A 19,916-nucleotide genomic window follows, 5' to 3' on the forward strand; every position below is an offset into this window, starting at 1 on the left:
GCACACTACCACTTATGCAGGCAAAACTTATATCTCTCAGGGGGTGTGTTTTTTTGCCTAAACATGCAAATCTAACTTACACCACCTCATGCATTAGTTGTAAATTTGGCTCCTTGTCTTTCTCTCTTCTCTGCAAAAGCCTTCTTATCAACAGCTGCATCAGGAACAGCCAGCCTAAGTCTCTCTGCTTCCTTGACTCTGGCCGCATTTACAACACTACAGACTTCAGCCATCACAGCTGTGTTGGTCAGGGATGCAAAGAGTCGTGATAACAGTGCTGGCAAAAGCCTGTAGCCTAGATCCAGATACAGGGTTGTGGTTTTACTACACAGGTAGAAAGCTCAGCTTTGCTGGTATAACTGTATCCAAGCTAGGAGCATTTTGCCAGTACAGAGTACTGGTATTTTTGTGTTGGTAAAATGATCCTAGTGTGGACATAGCCTGTAAGCTCCTTGGGGCAGGGACCATCTTTTTGTTCTGTTTGTACAGTGCCTAGCACAATGAGGTCCTGTACCATGACTAGGGCTCCTAGTCTCTACGATAATACAAGTAATAATAATCTCATTTAATCTCTTGAAGAAAAGAGATCTTTTCATATATCACCAGGCTCTTGTTACTTTAACTTTGTAAAGCAGTTCATTTTTTGGGGTGGGGGGTCTGATTTGTATTATATTAAAAACCACAACAAGTACTAGGTGCATGATATTTGCTGGTGCTTATGGTGATCACTTGAGAGAAATTTCACTCTATGTTGTTTTTCTTAAAGAGAAATCAGCGTATAAAGAAGCTACGTGATTACCTATCTGCACAATTTCATCCACTTAAATGTTACAGTGGGTCTCTGTGCAATGTCACGAGACTCATATATGATGAAACTGCAAAGAATAATAAAAATCAGAGTTCTAAAACTGAATTGCCATTGTTATTCCCATTCAAGTAGATGCTAATAGGACTGAATAAAACAACACATCTAGAAGAATACAGCTCTGATTTATTCCTCCTTGCCTTGGGATGATCATAGCTGATACCTTTAACAAATGAGAAAACAGGGATGCACCCCCATTTTACATGCTCATGTAAAATGCACTGACCCATCACAATATCTGTGCATACAACTTCTTTAAAGGCTTGATCTAAAGCTCATTAAAATCAGTGTCAGTCTTTCCATTGATTGCAATGGGCTTGCACGCACAATAAGGCTGAGAAATTTGCACTCCTTTCATTTACTGGTTTGCTTGTAACATTCCCCACCCCCTTCTGATCCATTTCTATTTCATACTGGAAACTAATATAGTGCTCCAGTAAAACAGGAGTTAAGTGAATCTGTGTGCTGACAATACCACCCCATAGCCTAAGAAAATTACTTATCAAGAGCTAACAGAGGATGTTTGGTGTTGTTTGAAGTCATCCAGACAGCACTCAAAATAGATTTTTCAATTATCTAAGGCATGTCCTAATGAAAGACAGAGGGAAGCACATCAGACTGTCTATTATGCCCCCCCAGCCCCTGCCCCCCTTCCCTGTATTTCCATTAGCAGTGTAATCAAACTGTCTTGCCAAGTGAGTGATGTGGTAGTTTTATTCAAAACAAGAGCAAAGACATTTTCAATAGCTATGCAGTTTGTGCTTGACAATGGGGAGGTGGGGAGAAGAGAGAAAACACAGGAGAATGGAATGAATGTACAAATGAGAGGATATATACATTTTAGAAATATAAGCATAGGTGCTGGAACAATATTTATAGTGGGGGTGCTGAGAGCCATTGAACCAAACTGTAAAATCTGATTCCAGCACCTGTGAATCTAAAGCCCATTTTTCAGACAGGGAAAATTCCCATTGACTTCAATAGGACTGCAGGATCTGTGTCAAATATTCTGTCAGAAAGCATTGTTACTATAGAGATCTAGATCTAGTCCCCTTTATTTCTGGGATCATTTCTGTCAGCACTCACTCAGATGAGTAGCTATATTGTAGCCAGGATGAATCATGTAGGAAAGGACTTGCAAGATTGGGCTCAATTCACTATTACCCAGCCCTGCACCTTGTGTAGTCATTTATACTGGTGGTGCAAAGTGACTGCACAATGCTGTCATCGGGGTGACGGAAGCTCCCTAAAAGTGGGGGGGCCATAGGCGCCCGAACCGTGGCCTCGCCCCCCCGTGCCACCCCTTCTTCCCGAGAGCCCACACACACACTGTCCCTCTCCCAAAGGACCCACCCACATACCCTGAGATCCTGTCCCTGCTTGCTTCTGTCCACCCTCTGTGCCTGTCACTTGCCCTTATGACCTGTAAAAAGTGGGAGGGCATAGCCCTCTTTTAAAAGTGATGGGGCCTCTCCCATTCTGGTGCCCCTGACTGTCATTCTAATCTGGTAATATTTTACAGCCACTTTCCACTGGTATAAATCATACCTAGCTCGTTAGCACTTTTCATCAATAGATCTGAAAGCACTTTACAGAGGGGGATAGTATCATTACCCCATTTTACAGATGCAGAAATTGAAGCACAAAGTGAGGAAGTAACTAACCCAAGGGCAACCAGCAGGTGAGGTCACAATGTACAGGGCAACAGTAAGTCAAATTTTTTTGTCACTCTTCTAATTGTCTCAAACAAACAAAACTTCTTTTGTCGTGACATTTCTCATTCTTAGATTTGCAGTTTAAAATAATCTAGACTTGCAAGCAGTTCCAAAGGTGGCTTTGCTATTTTGAATATATATATATATATATATATATATATATATATATATAATTTCTTTACCTTTCTCTCTGGAGAATGTACCTTTTTCACAGGAATTAGAAGAGGTAGTGGCTCTGGCTCTCATATGTCGCCAAAGAAATCACTAATGTGAAATTGTGCTACAACCATTTTAATTCACTGTGGGCCCAATCCCGTGAGTTGGTCCTTCAACTCCCACTGGCTTCGGTGAGAACGAGCAGTGATTTGCACCAGTGAGGAGGTGCTCTGCACTTTGTGGGATCAGGGCCATATATATATAAAACACACACACACAAAGATTTTTAAAAAATACTATGCAGATTAAAAATATTATCACTGGATCATTTTACATACAGCACTAATTATCTCCATTGTAGCAGACTTTAACAAGCTATATGTTTTAACTTTAAAATATTATAGCTCAAAATGTTGAAACAAATGGGCCAAATCCAACTGTGCCGGCTGGTGTATATTAGTGTTGCTCTAATGAAGTCAATGGATCTATGCTGATTTATACAAGATGAGGAGCTGATCTTACCCTTAAAAAAAAAGCAGTATAGGGAGTAACATTATAGCCAGCACCACTTTCATTTCAAAATGAGCATTTTCGCTGAATGATAAAACGCTATCTACAAGTACCAATAAACTATCTACAGTAGAACTCTGATTTCATGAACAATGTTTCTGCTGCCAAAATCATCTTTCTGCTGATGAATGTGACATCAGTCCTTCAGCCAATGTTCAAGCAGCTGTACAGGTTTGAAAAGACTGAGGGCTTGTCTTCACGTACAGTGCAACAGCAGCACCCATGCAGCTGCTGCACTGCTGTAGCTCTTTAGTGAAGATGCTCCTACATTAACAGGAGAGTGTCTCCCATCAGTGTAGTTAATCCACCTCCCCAAGAGGCAGTAACACCATCTACATAGGGGTTAGAGCGGTATAACTAAAGTATGTCGCTCAGGGATATGGATCTTTTACACTCTTAAGCAACGTTGTTATACCGATATAGGTCTGTAGCGTAGACTTAGCCTGAGGCCTGGTCTACACTTAAAAATTAGATTTATCTGGTTACTGCATTCAGGGTATGACATTTTTCACAGCCCTGACTTCAACACTCACTTATTGAGTGGCAGGCAAAAAGGATTTCTCAATGCACAGATTACTAGGCAGAATGAAGAACAATGCCTCCAACTAATTCTTCCATCGACCTAGCTGTGACACTCTGTGCCCCAAAGCACCCCCATATTCACCACTGTCATATAATTAGGATATGTTTTGTATGAAGTATGCCTTGTGAGGTATTATTGTGAAAGTCTTGATCTGTTGAACATTAATATCCTGTTGGATTGTATGTGCTGTCATTGTATGTGAAGTTATGAAGTTTTGCTATGTGTGGGTTACTGAAATATGTTGTGAAGTTGGAAACAGGGCCACCCAGAAGATTCAGGGGGCCTGGGGCAAAGCAATTTCAGGGGCCCCTTCCATAAAAAAAGTTGCAATACTATAGTAACATGTATTTGGAAATGTAAAAAATAACTAGTGAAATTCATTCAAAAATTAATTTGTAATAATTTGAAAATACACTAAATACATTATTTAAAAACATTAAATGCTTTAATGGTATGTATACATTTGCAATTACATAATGGGCTGTCGCTGGGTGATGGTTGGTACCAATGGGCTGTCGCTGCCTGGGGGTGGCGCTACTGTTGCCCAGGGCTGGGTGGGGAGCTGGGCTCTGGGTCAGGAGGTGCCCGGCTCAGAGGGGTTGGGCTTGGAAGTGGGGGTCAGGGCTGTGGGGAGATGGGATTGGGGGGTGCCTGGCTCAGAGGGGCTTACCATGTCACTTACCCCCACCTTCCCCAGAGCCTCAGCGAGCTGCGTCCAGGAGCTTCTGCCATTCAGCCCGCTGGAGCTCGCAGCCCCGCTCCCTTACCACATGGCTCCGAGCGGGAGGACCTCAGGCCCCGCCCGAGCCACGCCGCTGCAGCGCTGTCCAGGGCCACTCCTGGACGCGGCGCGCTGAGGTGCCGGGGAATGGAGGAAGGTGAAGGCGGAGGTGGGGGGAGCCTCTGACATTCTCGTGGGGGCCTCTGTGAGGCCCGGGGCAAATTGCCCCACTTGCTCCCCCCTCTGGGCGGCCCTGGTTGGAAACACCCACAGGTACAACAATGAAGAAGCTAGACAGTGCTAATGGCCCCATTAAAGGGAATCCACACTCCCTGGGACTATCTCAGGAATTGTTTACAATGGAGACTTCCCAGAGGGAGCACATAGAATCATAGAAGATTAGAGTTGGAAGAGACCTCAGGAGGTCCTATAGTCCAACCTCCTGCTCAAAGCAGGACCAATCCCCAGCTAAAACATCCCAGCCAGGCCTTTGTCAAGCCTGACCTTAAAAACCTCTAAGGGTGAAGATTCCACCACCTCCCTAGGTAACCCATTCCAGTGCTTCACCACCCTCCTAGTCAGGGCCGGTGCAAAGATGTTTCGGGCCCTAGGCGAAACTTCCACCTTGCACCCTCCCCCCTCCCCCAACCCCGCAGCAGTTCCCCCCCCCGCGGGGCCCCCCCCCCCCCCCGGCAGCTCCCCCCCCCCCCCCGCCCTGAGCCCCCCCCCCGCGGCAGCTCTCCACCCCCCCCCGCCCTGAGGCGCCCCCCCGTGGCAGCTCCCCACCCCCTTCCGCCCTGAGACGCCCCCTCCCCCCCGCAGAAGCTCCCCTCCTCACCCCAGCCCGGGGAGCCATGCAGCAGCTCCCCACCCCAGCTCACCTCTGCTCCGCCCCCTCCCCAAGCCCTGCGGCAGCTCCCCACCCCCGCCCTGAGGCACCTCCCCTGTGGCAGCTCCCCCCAGTCCCAGGGAGCTGTACGGCAGCTTCCCACCCTAGCTCACCTCTGCTCTGCCTCCTCCCCGAGCACCCCGTTGCTGCTCCACTTCTCCCGCCTCCCAGGCTTGCAGCTCCAATCAGCTGTTTGACGCTGCAAGCCTGGGAGGGAGAGAAGCCCTGGTTTGCACTCTACTGTACCACAGTTCTTACCATGCTTTGTATGGCAACAGGCTGTTATGGCCAGTGATGAGCTCCCAAAATCCTAATAACCAGTTCCCTACAGGGTCCTCGATGGCACTTCAGTGGTGGGGTCTTCACTGGCTCTGGGTTTTCGGCAGCATTTCAGCAGCGGGTCCTGAGTGAAGACCCCCACCGCCGAAGTGCTGCCGAAGACCCGGTAGGGAACCGCGCACTGAGTACAAGCCCCACGTGCCTGTCTCTCCCCCCCACACCCATCCGAGCCCAACCCACTTCCTGCCCTGACTGCCTCCCTCAGAATCCGCAACCCATCAACCTCCCCCACTCCTTGTCCCCTGACTACCCCCTCCCGAGACCCCCATCCTAACTGCTCCCCAGGACCTCACCCCCTACCCAACTCACCCTGCTCCCTGTCCCCTGACTGCCCCGACCCCATCCACCACGACCCCGATAGACCCCCGGAATTCCCACACCTACCCAACCCCCCTGTTCCCCGTCCCCTGACCGCCTCCCCCCGAACCTCCGCCCCCTCCAACTGCTCCCTGCCCCTTATCCAACCCCTCCTCCCAGCCCTGGCCCGGCCCCCTTACCATGCACTGCTCAAAGCGGCAGGAGCTGCAGAGCTGCCCAGAGTGGTGGTGCGGCCAGGGCTGGCTCCAGGGTTTTGGCCGCCCCAAGCAGCCACCAAAAAAAAAAAAAAGCGATCGCGATCTGCGGCAGCAATTTGGCGGTAGGTCCTTCGCTCCTAGCAGGAGTGAGGGACCGTCCGCCGAATTGCCACCGATTAGCTGGACCTGCCGCCCCTGTCCGGAGTGGCCGCCCCAAGCACCAGCTTGCCAAGCTGGTGCCTGGAGCCGGCCCTGGGCGTGGCGCGCTGAGGCTCTGTGAGAGGGGGAGGAAGCGAGGGAGCCTCCCCAGCTGGGAGCTCAAGCGGGCCGGACAGGTCGGTCCTGCAGGCCGGATGTGGCCCACGGACCGGAGTTTGCCCACCCACCGGCCCCTTTACAACCGGTTCTACACTGGCTTCTAAATTTAACAACCGGTTCTTGCGAACCGGCTCCAGCTCACCACTGGTTATGGCATCATCCATTAAATATTTTAAAATCACTTGTACATGCTGCTACAATGTCTATTAAAATAACAAATTTCTAGTGATTATTCATTGTAGTTCAACCATCCATAAAGGTTACTTTATTTATTACGAAGTGTTCAGGGACAATACTGCATCCAAAGAGGTCGAAGAGAATTTTGCTATTGACTTCAATGGGAGATGGGTCTGATCCTTACTGACAAAACACAACATACTGTATGAAATGCAGTGGTCCTAATGGCCTGCTATTGGATTCAGAAATCATGCACCCTTTGTTACTATTAGAATTATTTTCCACTACTTTAAGAAATATACTCCATGAGAAGAAACTGAGGTTCACAGGAGAAATTAACATTCCTCCAACTGAACATCAGTTTACCGTAAAATGAAGGTTTAGGGCCTGATTCTCCACTCTCTTACAATTTGAGCAGGCACGTGAAAAGGTAGCATTTCCCAGCTATTTTGCACGTGTCAGTCACTACACAAGGGGAAGGCAATGGAGAATCAGCCTTTAATGCCTGATCATGGATGTCAAAGGCAATTGCAAGTAGTCATGCCCGTCAGGAGGAGGATGCTGGGGCCTGATCCTGCAAAGTGCAGAGCACGTCCGCACCGGTGCAAATCACTCCCAGTTCTCACCGAAGCCAGTGGCAGAGCAACTCACGGGATTGGGCTCACAGTGAATTAAAATTGTTGTCATACAATTTTGCATTAGTGATTTCTCTAGCAATATGTGAATGCCAGAGCCACTACCTCTTCTAATTCCTGTGAGAAAGGTACATTCTCCAGAGAGAAAGGTAAAGAATTAATAACATGCGGGGGAGAGGAGGGGAGGAGTTATGGCCAAGATGTTTCCCTTCTGGGTGCCTACAGTTAGGCCCCATGTATCTTAGTTTGCAGCCTGGACTTCTTTTTGTGCACTTCCCCAAATCAGGAATTGTACAACTGTGCAACAGTTTCTTATTTAAAACTATGTAATAAAGCATGACACATTAGTTCTTGGCAGCAGCACTAGCAACTTCAAGTCTGGTTTATTCACTGTGCTGACTCCTCTGGCCAATGTGTGCTTTTAAAGTTTCACTGCACAAATATGTGTCATCATGACGTTGCCAACTCTACTGATGGGATTTAATCTAATCATCCAGCAGTTTCATTCAAACGATTTCCCCTTTCGCCTGAATCTCTTGTCCCTCCCCTGTGCTAATGGTGACCGTCACCCCTCCTCATTCAAATATTCTTAATACCTACTTCTTGTACCAAGCCTGCAGATATAACCCTTCTCAATCAGAAGGGCTGGTTTACGGCCATTACAAAAAAAGCACAATGCTCTAAAATCATCTTCCTCTGCTCACTCAGGGAAATTTGTATCGCTTCTTTATTTGTAGGCAAAGGGCTGGAAAATACAACGCCTTTCATGATTGGATCCTACTTCAATTGGGAAGCGTTATGGGTGCAGAGGGAATTTAAACCCGTAGATTTTAAACTCCGTAGGAAGGATCTCCATCATCCTCGGAGTTTTGTACACCACTGAGCACATCGGCAGCGTCTGACAGACGCTAAGTAACATGTTGACAAAAGACTTGTGTCAGTAAATAAGTGGCACCCGGTGCTACCACCCCACCCCGAATCCTGTTTCAAAGAGGCTGGAAAAACCCCAGGGGAAGCAGTCTAGGGTTAGATTTTACGTGCATTTCTTTTGGAAGATTTAAAGGGTGTTTTTTTTTTACTGCCCACGCTGTGGTTTCCAGCGAGGAAATGGTTACAGGAGCAGCCTTGGAATTGCTTCTTTCTCCCAGCACTTTGGCGTGGGTGGGAAGAGCCAGGGTTCAGACCAAAGGCAGTAACCGCACCACCCCTCCCCCAGCTGCACCAGCCCAGCAGCACGTGTGCCTGTCAGAGAGCTCCGGCTGTGCCACCGCCACCGCCCAGCTGAGCAAAGCAGAGACTCCCAAGGGCTCTTTAAATACGGTCTATAAATACTACGGCGGAGGCCCGCTCCTGATTGGTCGCCACTTCCCGGCTGCTTTGCATACAGACCTCGCACAACTAGGCGGCGATGGAACCTTCCCCCCTCCTTCCTCCCCCTCCCCCAGCCGCACAGCTGGAGCCGCCGCCCTAGCTGCCGTAGCAGCCGCAGCCCGTAGAGCGCCCAGTGCCCGGGTTCGCGGCAGGGGCCGCGCGTGTGACTCCGCTGCAGGGGCCGGGCCGCGTTTGAACTGTGGAATCCTGTAGTCACAGGGAGCCATTTTTTCCCGGTTGAGTCCCAGCAACAGCCAGTTTTGCAAGTTCGGGTCGACCTGGACTCAGCCAAAAGAATGCGTGTGCGCCTTTGCCTGCTGCACTCAGCAGTGCACGAGTACACAAACACGGGGTGAAAGGCATGAAGGAGAGGGAGACAGCGAGTTAAAAACCCAAACCACTGAGAAAGGGAGCCTGAACCTGAACCCAAGTTGCAAACACTCCCTTTTACCCACCCACCCCCTTCTCTGGAGAAGTTAGGGGCCAAACTTAGGGCCAGATCCTCGACTGGGGTAAATGCCCATTTCTCCATTAAGGGGGGAACTAGAGCAGCTCTGCACTTGTCTCTGTAGCAGGCCAGAACCAAATCTGCAAGATCTGAAAACTTTTGGAGAGCTCAGCTCCAGCACCAGACTTCGTGAGAGTCAGGTCCATCATCGCTGTAATGAATGACTTGACTTCACACATGCTCAGTGATGTATTTTTGGAATTCCTCAGGGGTGGGGTGGGAAAGACAAACAAAGATTTCCAAACTGTGGACGTCAATAGAGTGTTGTAATATGTTCAGTAAATGACAATGCAAACCACAGACAGATACAGGGGAGTTTGAGAGTTGAAGGCAAGAAATAGATCCCCAACTTGGAAACTACTGCATATTTAATGCCAGATGATAAGCAGACAGTTTAGTGGAGAAAAAGTGAATTCTCTGAGCGCCTCACTCCCCACTTGGTAAATATTCCTTTCAGAGAATGTTAAAACAATTAGTGTCCTTGTGACCAGCCCTGCTACTACAGCAAGGGGTTAAGAAACATCCTACTTTAATTAGAGTTAGGCGTGTCAGAATTCAATTTTAATCTTTTTTATAATTGAGGGCAAATAGTTTATTTTTAAGCCCTTTTAAAAAATGATTTACATTTTCACAGCTGCAGGAAGTGGGGGGGAGGTGATACTTATTTAACAACACTAGACGTGATTCAAAACGTTAAAGCTTTGTGAGTGTTGAAATACAAACTATCAACATCAAATGCCAACATTTTTTGCCTTAAATCAAACTTTAATGATGTTTTCAGAAAGCATTTTCCCTTACTTTGCCTAACTATAAATTTTGATTCTTATCAATGGAAATATTTTTTTCACGGGGTTGTGTGTGAATAATGAAATTGACATTTACTGATAAAAATCTAATATTTCCAAGTCTAATAATCTCTCCAAAAATTGGTGTAAGAGCATTTACTAGACCTGATTGAACACTTTCCCAACAGAATGCTGATTGGATTAAATTGAAACATTTCCTGTGAACATAGAGATTTTGCTAATTTCCCACTAAAATGTTTTCTTTGGACATTATCATTTTGACTTTTGTTGTAATATAATGGAATACAAATTAAAAGGACAGGTCTGAGTCAAAATCTTATCAAAACAAAACATTTCAGCCCTATTGAGCCATTTCAATAAGGTCTAGAAGTATTTTTAAAATATTTTGATTCATGAAAAATTCTGAAATTTCAATTTTGTTTCATCCTGAAGTGAGACTGAATTTTAAAATCTTGGAATTTCCCATGGGGCAGAAATTCCAATATTGACCAGCTCTAGTAGTAACACTGTTATTCTGGTTCCTTACAACAGCCTGGATCATCTCTCCCCAGGTGTGGCTCTGGAGGGGGAAATCTCTGAGAGAATCCTCTTGCAGAGTTCCTTCCCTGTTGTAAGGGAGTGCATGATCCCTATCCCTGCAGAATAAGCCACTAGGCCTGCCCCCGCACTTGACAGATTCCCAAGGATGCGGCTATTCATTCAGAGGCCTAGGGCTTCTACAGCTGCTCTCGTCTCTGGACCCTCCACATCCCTAGAATTCCCTTGGAATTGTACTAGCCAAGATTTTCCCGCTGGCCATAGTTTCTCCTAGGACCTCCAGAGGATAAGGCTACATAAAAGATGATCCAGCTGTAATCTGTCCAGTTTCCATCTACTCCCAGTGCTGACTGGAGGGTTGAGGGGACAATCAGGCTCAAGCATATAACTGTCACATGATGTACACGAGGAATGAAATTCTTCAAGAGTGTCACCAACACACAGGAGTCTTGCACTGTTTGGTGTTTTTAATAAAGTCCCAAATCCTAAAAATCATGAAATTATGAAAATCTCAGCTTTCAATTAAAAAAAATAATAAATTCCTAGCTTGCATAGCTGTGGAGAAATACTGGAAGACATGAACTTTAATACACACAGAAAGCAAAGTAAGATTAATTTTAATCCATTCATGACTTTTTGTGGCCTGACTCACAATTTCTGAATTCTGGGGGTTGGCAGTACTGCCTTAGCGTAGGGCAGAGGTGGGCAAACTATGTCCCGCGGGCCACATCTGGCTCACGGGACCCTCCTGCTCGGCCCCTGAGCTCCTGGCCTGGCAGGCTAGGCCCCAGCCCTCCCCTGCTGTTCCCCCTTTCCCGCAGCCTCAGCTCATTGCACCACTGGCGCAATGCTCTGGGCGATAGGGCTGCGAGCTCCTGGGGCAGTGCAGCTGCAGAGCTGGGGCCTGACCCAGTGCTCTGTGCTGCACGGTGGTGTGGCTGGCTCCAGCCGGGCAGTGCGGCTGTAGCACTGCCAGCCACTGGTGCTCCAGGCTGTGCGGTAAGGGGGCAGGGAGCAGGGGGGTTGGATAGAGGGCAGGGGAGTTCGTGATGGTAGTCAAGGGGCGGGGGTGTGGATAGGGGTTGGGGCGGTTAGAGGGCAGGGAACAGGGGTTGAATGGGGGCAGGGGTCCCGGGGGGGGCAGTCAGGAAGGAGAGGGGGGTTGGATGGGGGGGTGGGAGGCAGTCAGGGGACAGGGGGGTTGGATGGGGCAGGAGTCCGGAGGGGGCCATCAGGGACAAGAAGCGGGGGGGTGGGGCCAGGCCATGCCTGGCTGTTTGGGGAGGCACAGCCTCCCCTAACCGGCCCTCCATACAATTTCTGAAACCCAGTGTGGCCCTCAGGCCAAAAAGTTTGCCCGCCCCTGGTGTAGGGTCATGATGGCAAAGAACAGTCAAATAGAATAGCAATGTCAACCATTAGAAAATTTGTATATTCTGCTATAGGATGGGGGAAAGGTCCTGGTCCAATGCCCACTGGACTTCAGTGGAGCTACACTGATTTATGCCAGCAGAGGATCTGGCCTGAAAATGCAAGCTACTGTAAACTATATTTTTGCACTTTTTGACTTGTATAGCCTGCTCTAATTGAAAACAGCTTATTTTAAAAATATTAGCTGTCCTGCTTTTGTTCTGAAGTGTGAGGAAGATAGCCGGCCAGTTTATATAAATTCACATCTGTGCGCACACAGCAGATTCAGTTAGAAAGAGCTGCTGCTACCATCTCTTCTTTTTTGTTTTCCTTCACTTTTGTTGCTGGGAGTGGCTGTCAATGTATTGTTTCAGGCTGGATCTGGCCACACACTCAGCAATTATCCTTTCATTTGTTTACAGAATGGGCCTGACTCTGCTTTTACAGAGTACCCCAAACTCAGCTAACAAAAGTGAGAGTTTGGTATACACAGGGAATGCAAGGTCAAGCCTTACAACAGATTTGTAAAAATTTGATTGTGAGCTCCTTATGGGAATTACTACTTCAGGGGATGAATAAGCAGCGAGAGCCAAAGTCTCACTACATTTGCTTTCGTACAATATTTTTTGTAATAAAGACTGAAGTGAGGAAATACAGAAAATACATCCAATGACCCTATTGCAACTCTTTCCAAGAATGTTTTAAATACATTTTTGCAAAACTTCAAAGGGTTTTAAAATAAGGCCATACAGAACTGCGCTGATCAGCTTTCTATAGGACAAATCGTGAACCCAAATCATAAGCCCACATATGATTATACACTCGGGCCGAAAGCAGTGGAAAAAACCCTAAGTGAATGCGTGAGACCTGGGTGGGGAAGAATATTTTCAATAGTTCTTTTCCAGTTATCTTATATAGAGATTAAAATGTTGGCCATTACTATAAGTCAGTACATTATCTAGGATTATAATGGAGAGATCTTGCTAGAGTTTATATGCTTGGAAGCAATAATTTAACTGCAACCACGGCAACTTGACAAACTGTCGAATGGTTTGTTCTCAGAGGGGATGTGAGGGAGATGCAAATGAAATAAACAGACAGGTTTTAATGCTAATCAGAAGTGACGCTTAATGGCTCTGTGTTGGGGAACCGTTTTATTTGCATGCCCAGAAAAAGAAATTGTACTCACCATTGAGCATAAGGCTGTATTCTTGTGATAAACTCCAAAAGTTAAGATCTTCCTTTGCATAGAATTCTTTTTGAATCTTTGTTTCAGTATTGGTATGGGGAAATGGTGAGGAAAAAGGAGCCCAGAGCAGACTTTAACATCCCAAATTTTCAGTCTGCAACAGCAAATTATTATTTCTGGCTTTATATCCTGAAGAAATAGTATCTATTCATCAGAGGCTACTCATATGCTAGGTAAGCCAGAAATAATGATCTCAGTAAACTGGACTTCGTAAATGCCTAGAGATCTGACATTGCCCTATTTTTGGCATTAAATAACTTCTCCAAAAAACAGTGCAAGCCAAAAATCAGCATCAGATTGTTCAAAATGACTGATTAGTAACTAATACAATTATGCTCTCTCACAACTTTTGAAAGGACTTTGAATTTTAGTGGCAGAGTGCCCCCTACCTGTGAGAGGATTTCTTACTCATCCCTGAAAACATTAAAATGATGACAGATTAGAAAACAATACAAGTTTGGCTGCCTGTTTCCTTTAAAATGTCTTGGGATGAGGTGTCTAATTTTGATGTGAACATTTAACTAAATGTAAACAGTCCCTTCCTGCCAGTGAGGTCCTGTTGCAAACACTAGGAATACCATGAAGTTAATGATTGGTGGTAGTAGGTTATTACAGCTTTAAAGTTATAGTTGTGTGTGTGGACGTTGGGTTTGTGAAAGGTACTGGGTTAACAGCCCTGGAGACTGAAGCCGTCGGTACAGCATGGACAGCAGCAGGACAACTTCCCACACAGTCCCCTCCCTGAAGTGCTTTAACCTTTTCTGGGAGGGATTTTCTCAGAGGGTTACAGGGTCTCTCAGGCAGTCTCCAAGCCCATTCATTTCTTGGCATCTCTGCTGAAGCTGCCAACAAAGTTACTTATCAGTGCCATTTTTTGGTAGTTTATTTTACAAACACTTGTCTCCCAGGAGTGGAGCAAAGGTCTCAAACTCATTCACACACCCACTAAACGGTCATTAAATGGTAATAATTTTCATCTTTACTGTCATACGCTTAACTTGACCCAGCAAACTAGAGGTCAAAGGTATTTTGCTCAATTCCCAATAAAGAGCTGGTCAAAAAGGGAAAAACTAATTTTACGTAAATGTCAACTTTCTCACCCCTCCCTTCCCAAATATTTCATCAAAATTCAAAACACTTCAGCCAATTTTACCCAAGAATAACCACCAGCCACAGGAATTGTAAAATTCTGTCCTACAGCCTTGAATTTGTTTAAGTTATAAGTCTGCTTTGCATTTCTATCAGGACAAGTGTGGGTTTACATGGAAAAACACTCCTGCATGTGCGTGATGCATTCTAGTCTAAATCCAATTGTATTAAAACATTCCTGGATTTGACAGGTTTCAGAGTAGCAGCCGTGTTAGTCTGTATCCGCAAAAAGAAGAACAGGAGTACTTGTGGCACCTTAGAGCATAAGCTTTCCGAAGTGGGCTGTAGTCCACGAAAGCTTATGCTCTAATAAAGTTGTTAGTCTCTAAGGTGCCACAAGTACTCCTGTTCTTCTTTTTCCTGGATTTGAGTTTAACTCATTAGTCTCTGCATACAAGGATGTTACACGTGATCTCCCATCTTCTCCAAGAATGCTGTAGGTATTATTGAAACCTCTTAGTTAGCCATACAATCAATCAGGTGGTAAGACCTTTTATCACAATTAGCTTTATGGAATGGCAAAGTTATACGAGCCTGATTCTCCATTGTGCAGTCATTCACTCTCGCATAAAGTGGGTGTCAACTGCTACTAAAATCAGACTGGTGGCATTTTATACTTACTTTGCACAGGTATAAATGACTACCCAGGGTGCAGGGCAATGGAGAATCAGGTCTATGATCTTTAAATATTTATACCATGCTCTTAGCCAAGTTCTGTCAAACCCCACATTGCTTCTGGAGCGTCTATACTATTTTCCACTCTCTCTGGTATGCCAAAGTAGTCCAATTAATTTACGTACAGTTTTGAACATTTTAGAATGTCACATTCTCACTGAGGAACCCTCACTGGTGTTAACCAGACACAACTCTGACTCAAAACCTGGCACACTAAAAAATTAACCCTGAGTAGTCAGTCTTACATTTTTAGGGTCCCAATTTGTCCTCCATCGTAGGGCTGCAGCAGGGTAGATAGGAAGAGAGAATGACTGAATTGCCTCAGCTTCCTACACCATCTTAGACCTGGTTCACACACAGGAAGAGCCAAGTTGAACATTAGGAGTCACCACAGATGCAGCTAAGTGTAGACAACTGCAAGCTGGGTTTTGCGCTGGGGGAGCTAATGAGGGATTACCCCACTTGAAAAAAAGGACTAAATGTCATCTTAATTAGTATACATTCCTGTGTGTCCGGTTATTTACTCTAAGGAGTCAGCACTGGTGCAGATGCTTCAATTACCAGCCAGCAACTGCTGAATTGGAGCTATTTCCAAATGGAGACAAGGCCTAATTCATGCATCCATACTGCTACCTCAGTCACTGAATGCATTTATTTATTAACTAATCAGTTTCATCCAGTGTCTATCATAAGCTTTATCATAATTAAAATAGATAATAAACAATAAATGACCCTAAAGACAAACACATTGATTTAAATATATTGCAATGCTGGAAGGTGCGAACGGTTGCATCAGCTGAGTCTTGGATCTAAAGACAATCACAGACCTCAGAAAACCCAATGGATGTTCCAAGTACTCTTTCAGGCTCCATAGAAGGAGAAATCAAGCCCCCTTATGTAGCAAAAACAACTGCAGACAATTGGGGCCTGCCAAGGCAATAGGCTGCATGACAGGTGAGAGCTAAGCCCTGTGGGTTGAGGCGGGGTTCCTTGGTTACGGACAGAGGGCTAGGAGATTGGCTGTAGGCTGTGTGGGTGGGAGGCAGCAGAAAGCCAGGAGGAGGAGGAGGAGGAGTTTTGAGCATTAGCCATAGCAGAGATGGAGTGTCTTGCGCACAGAGCTTGCTGCAGGAGCACACTTGGGCATTTCTAAGCAAAGAAACTGCATGCTGTCACTTGGTTATGCTGTGTTCAGGGAAACAGGCCTCTGTGTTCATTTTTTGCAAATAGATAAGGTTGCACCAAGAATATAACTGACTGACTTCTCATCCAAATGGAAACAATCCTGCAAGGCCTCAAACTTTGTCTAACTGCTGGGAGCAAAGGATAAAAATATGATACAGTATCAAACCCCCTACTCCCCCAGTACAAGTTAAACTGACATAATACCGCAATAACCATCCTGGTGCACTAGCATGAATACAAACAACACCACTTCGGACCACCTTGTAATTGTACACTTGCCTTCATTTCAAAGGTTCAAAAGAAAAACCTTGTAGTGCCTGGATACATTAATACGTATGCGCTTTAACCTGGATGGTGAAACAGTAGCGTACTGTTTAAGCTACACCTCCTGGTAGTCATACTGTTCTTAACAGTTTCAACCCCCATCCTCTATTTTTCTGTTCAAGGTAGTCTTGAATTTAACTGGAGCAGCAGATAGTTTGACATTGTCATTCTCACTTCCGAGTCATCTCCAGCCTGCGTCACTCACAGTTCAGAGGTTTTCTTTTAAAGCAGCAACCTTGACCTCCACATTGGCAAACACCTGGTGCTTACACGTCCATTTAGCATCAGTGCATTCTTCCAAAGCAACAAAACCCTTTTTTGGGAGAAGCAGGGGACAACAAAACTGTGTATGAAGTAACTTCTGGAGGCAAGTTCCAATGCTGCAAATTTCTAGATGATAGAGGCAGAGCATGTGCTGGAGATTGAGGCCTTGTCTACATTACCGCTTAAATTAACATAAGTTATGTTGCTCAGGGATGTAAAATACCACCCCCCTGAGCGATGTAACTTACATCAAGGTAACGCGGTGTCTACACCGCGCTACGGCAGCGGGAGACTCTCTCCCGTCGACATAGCTTCTGCCTCTCTTGAGATGCATTAATGAAGTCAAGGGGAGAGTGCTCTCCCATTGATTTATCGAGTCTTCACCAGACCTGCTAAATTGGCGCTGATGCATCAATCGCAGCAGCTCGGATTTAGTGCGGCAGTGAAGCCAAGCCCTGAGAGACTGCAGTAGGTAAACCATCTGCAACTTCACCTGCCTGAAATACTAATACAGGTCTGCAAAAAGCTTTAAAATGCTTGTGGTTGCTTAGTATACTCAGGAGATTTTTGCATCATCCCAATGGCATATTCACAAAGCCACCTAGAAAACACAAATGTCATGTTCAGAAAAAGGTTTTAGAAACTTTTTAATTGCAAATTCCTATCTGACAGACCCAATACTGGCCATGGGACACCTCTGCCAAACAGCTTATTGTCCAAACACTAGCTTGGCAACAGGTACCATACCCGACAAACCCTTTGTACATCCCAGTTTCAAGTCTCTCTCTAGAGGTGTGCTGCCTTTGACTAACCAAAAATGTCTACCCCTTACTAGCCTCTGTTGCCTATACAGGAAGAGTACAATTCATTCCTGTACCCTGCACAAAGTATATGCACCATTTAAGCCTCAAAATAAGCTTAAAGTGGAATTTAAGCTGAGAACAGGTCTTGCGTGGGCCTCCTGCACTGATGTGAATTTCTCCCAGTATGAACATTTTGCTACTGTAGATGATCTGGAAGTAGAGGATGAGAAAGTGACTGCTTATTGTCTGTCAATCCAGGCCCTTCATGATGAGTTACAAGAGCTAAGTGGTCAGTTGAAGGTAGTAGCTCCAATCAGCCACACCAGGATCACATTTTTGGAATACAAGAATACAAATACCATTTATTAGGAAATACAATCATCAAAGCAGCTTGGTAAAGGCTGCAATCCAAGCAGTATTATTTAGGGCTCAGTAAAACACCGGACATTTGACATCTGTCACATTTTGAGAAGGCTGCTTCTGTCAACATCGCTGCCTCCCATGGAGCCTGCATGTCTTTGGTTACATTCTGTATTGGCATTTTTCCCCCAAGGGCCACCAATGCATTGTAGTTAGGATGGTCCACCAGGCCTCTCTCAAACCCGAGAAGGAGCTATGTGCAAGTGTCATGGGGCAAGTGCGCCCCATCCCCTTTTTGGGTGGGGTAAGGGTTGTTATAGCCCCACAGCTAAGTCTGCATGATCACCCTTTGTCTTGGGATAATGCAGCCTAGAGGACAAAGTCAAATATGGCTGCCCTCTCCCTGAGGGCCATGTGGCCCAACGGCCAGAGTCAAATATGGCTGCCCTCTCCCTGAGGGCCACGTGGCCCAACGGCCAGAGTCAAATATGGCTGCCCTCTCCCTGAGGGCCACGTGGCCCAACGGCCAGGGTCAAATATGGCTGCCCTCCTTAGCAGGGCTGGGGGGCCCCCAATGGCCATATTCAGGGAAATGAGCTGCCACCTAGGGATGGGTGGGAGCTGGGATAGGGGGTCCCAGCCTATGGTCCTAGCAGCAGCAAGCATGCTCAACACTGAGTCAATGGGGATCCAACCAAAACACACTGATGCCACCTAGCACAATGACTAGTCCCCTTGGGCTACTTCCTATCCTGTTCCCTGATGCAGTGGTCTGGGTGTCTCTGGGCTCCTCAGCCTGTGCAGCTCCCAGCAGTTCCAACCCTCCTTCAGCATCTGCCTGGGACGTGGCACCTCTGGCTTTCGCGGTCTGGGGTTTCAGCAGCTCCCTAGCTGGAGCCTGTGACATGAATCCTCCCTCCTCCGCAGTCAGCCCTGACTGAGCTGAGCTGCTCCCTTTTATACCTGGTTTCCAGCCGGAGCATGCCCAGCAGGGCTGAGGGGGAATGGCCTCTTCAGCCTATAGGGTGGAATTAACCCCTGCAGAATCAGTGTGGGGCAAGCATGCCCCATCACAGCAAGGCTGTGAAGAGCCAGGTGCTGCTTGCATACCACAAATTGAGCATCAACAAGCGTCTTCCATTGATTGCTCTCATGTTGGCCTCTTAAGGTATCTTGGTGAATCAAACGTGTAGTGTTTGGACTGTCAATTCTACAGTTGAGCATGTTTTGGTGTGTATGTATGTACCATACAGACCGAGCCTGAGGGAAAGGTTCCAGGCTTGTTTCTTTTCTCCAGCATTCAGTTAATTTGTTGCTTTTTTATAGTTGCTTTGTGTCTCACCTAACAGGTGGCCTATTAATGTTTCTTGGCAACAATTATAGTACCAATATTTTCAAATTTTACACCATTTATGTGTGTGGCAAATGTAATTTGTGGGTTTAAAATATCTGTTGTCGGAGTGCTTGTTGCAGCTAGTGTAGTGATAAACAATATGGAAATATATAAACATTAATAATTCAATAAATGTACCTTTAAAATGCATTTGCCTCTCTCTCTACTCTTGTTGTTGCCCTGTGGTCCTTGATTGCAAACCTAGGATTGCTAATCCTGGAAGTTTGCAGGTTGTACAGCTGTGCACCTGCTGGGAAATTAAGGTGAATCAGAGTAAACTAAAGTCATTTTCTCTAATATAGAAAGGCATTCTATAGTGTCAGCTTTTCCAATCCACATATGCATGCTCTCAGCTGCTCCCTCTACAATAAGCACTCCACCCAGCCCTCAGATAATAAT

This window comes from Trachemys scripta, chromosome 1, assembly GCF_013100865.1.
Source record: "Trachemys scripta elegans isolate TJP31775 chromosome 1, CAS_Tse_1.0, whole genome shotgun sequence".
In the NCBI taxonomy this organism is placed as follows: Eukaryota; Metazoa; Chordata; order Testudines; family Emydidae; genus Trachemys; species Trachemys scripta.